The following is a 2,882-nucleotide window of genomic DNA, read 5'->3' on the forward strand; positions in this document are numbered from 1 at the left end:
TATATATATATATATATATATATATATATATATATATATATATATATATATATATATATATATATTATAATTTTAATTTTAATTTCTAATAATAAGGGTATGTTAGCGAATGTTGTAAGGGTATAAGTCAAAATTCTGTCCGTGTAACGCTACGCTATTTTTAATCATTGTAAGTTATGTTCAACCTTTTTAATTTAATTTCTCGTAGCTAAATTATTATTATGCTTATTTAATGCCGAAGTAATCATGATGTTGGGCTAATTATTAAAATTGGGTAATTGGGTTTTGTACCATAATTGGGGTTTGGACAAAAGAACGACACTTGTGGAAATTAGACTATGGGCTATTAATGGGCTTTATATTTGTTTAACTAAATGATAGTTTGTTAATTTTAATATAAAGATTTACAATTGGACGTCCCTATAAATAACCATATACACTCGATCGGACACGATGGGCGGGATATTTATATGTACGAATAATCGTTCATTTAACCGGACACGGAAATGGATTAATAGTCTATGAAATTATTAAAACAGGGGTGAAATTATGTACAAGGACACTTGGCATAATTGATAACAAAGTATTAAAACCTTGGGTTACACACAGTCGATATCCTGGTGTAATTATTAAACAAAATATTAAAACCTTGTTACAGTTTAAGTCCCCAATTAGTTGGAATATTTAACTTCGGGTATAAGGATAATTTGACGAGGACACTCGCACTTTATATTTATGACTGATGGACTGTTATGGACAATAACCAGACGGACATATTAAATAATCCAGGATAAAGGACAATTAACCCATGGGCATAAAACTAAAATCAACACGTTAAACATCATGATTACGAAAGTTTAAATAAGCATAATTCTTTTATTTCATATTTAATTTCCTTTATTTTACATTTAATTGCACTTCTAATTATCGCACTTTTATTTATTGTTATTGTATTTAATTGCACTTTTAATTATCGTACTTTTTAATTATCGCAATTTTATTTTATCGCACTTTTATTTATCGCAATTTTCTTATCGTTATTTACTTTACGCTTTAAATTAAGTTATATTTATTTTTATTATTTTACATTAGGTTTTAACTGCGACTAAAGTTTTTTAAAATCGACAAACCGGTCATTAAATGGTAAAAACCCCCCCTTTTATAATAATAATATTACTTATTTATATATTTGTATTTTTATAAATTAAAACTAATATAGCGTTAAGCTTTGGTTAAAGATTTTTCCCTGTGGAACGAACCGGACTTACTAAAAACTACACTACTGTACGATTAGGTACACTGCCTATAAGTGTTGTAGCAAGGTTTAAGTATATCCATTCTATAAATAAATAAATATCTTGTGTAAAATTGTATCGTATTTAATAGTATTTAGTTGTAAAAATAAAGCTATTTCATATACACCTCGCATAACATCAATTATATATACATATGTAAATTATGTATTGAAGAATACCAAATCTAAATTCTACAATCTATTTCATACCAAAAATTCATCTTCCCCGATTATACAAGATGGATCCCTCAACCAGTTCGAACTCCTCAGATTTCGACAGCTATGCTGATATGGATTTCCACACGAGCTCCGAAAGCAGCGTGACCAGAATGGATCAACCAATTAGCCATCACCTATTCTGGATGAATTGGGGATGGGTTCGTAATATATTAAATCACTGGAGACAAGAAGAAGGTGATCCTTTCCATCCGCCACATTGCCCTCTTGGCAAAGAACCTGAAGCAATTACCGGTAAACCTATCCGAAACACCATTTTCTCTCTCATTTCCAGGGTGTCTCGTCACGACTACATACTACATCAAATTCTAGATTTCATTTATCCGCTTGTCCGAACCGACAATCACCCCGGTGTGATAGAAGAAGTCAACGAGCTTCGCGCTCGGGTAGTGGCTTTAGAGAATATGGTGCAAAGGTTACAAACACCAGCAGCAGCACCAGCAGCATAACCATTACCACCACCAACAACAAACGCATCGCAAACCTCAACTTCACAATCTGTCCCACGAGCATCGACGTTTTATGCCCTGTAGATACCAAGGAATACAAATAACCACAAACGATGAAGTATTGATTCATAACTTCATTGGAGAAATGTTCTGCGGCAATTATTTAATCTCTAAAGTCTTAGAGATTATCTATTCTAGCCTTAACCATAAATCAGATAAGTGGACAGAGATGATAGAGAGAAGAATCGAAACCCTAAAAAGAATGGTGCGCGATTTACAAGCTAGACTTGTTATACAAAGCATCACCAGCAGTTACCGGCAGTATCACCAGCACCAACAGTGTCGTCAGCACGACCAGAACCATCAGTACTAACAGCATCATCAGCACTAGCAGCACCTATAATGTCACAAGTTCCGCCAGTTCAAGAATCTCCGTGGACATCATCACTGATCAACAACGCGTATATTGTATCAACGAGTTATGATGTATTAACTCATAATTTCTGAAGAATTTATATATATATATTTTATATATATGAATTTTGAAATTATAATAAATCTTTTCGTACTAAGCTATTAAGCATGAATTGGAAAAGAGTAGATACTACTCATTTTAATTCATATTACTAATATGCTATGATGTACATTTTTCGTTAACAACCTAACCATCGTTAACTACAACCTCTGTTCAATTAAATGAATTCAGTTTCATAATAAATCAAGTGTATCATCCAATAACATGTTTGATTTTACACTTTCATCTTCGATGTACTCGAAACTTACTAGAAAACAACATTCGTATCTTGCGAAGTTAGCAAGAGTTCTATGAGCATCAACATGATTCACTAAGGAAATATCTATAAGAATAAATATTTAAGTAGTGATTACATTAGTGAAATACT

Source organism: Rutidosis leptorrhynchoides, chromosome 2 (genome assembly GCF_046630445.1).
Source record: "Rutidosis leptorrhynchoides isolate AG116_Rl617_1_P2 chromosome 2, CSIRO_AGI_Rlap_v1, whole genome shotgun sequence".
In the NCBI taxonomy this organism is placed as follows: domain Eukaryota; kingdom Viridiplantae; phylum Streptophyta; class Magnoliopsida; order Asterales; family Asteraceae; genus Rutidosis; species Rutidosis leptorrhynchoides.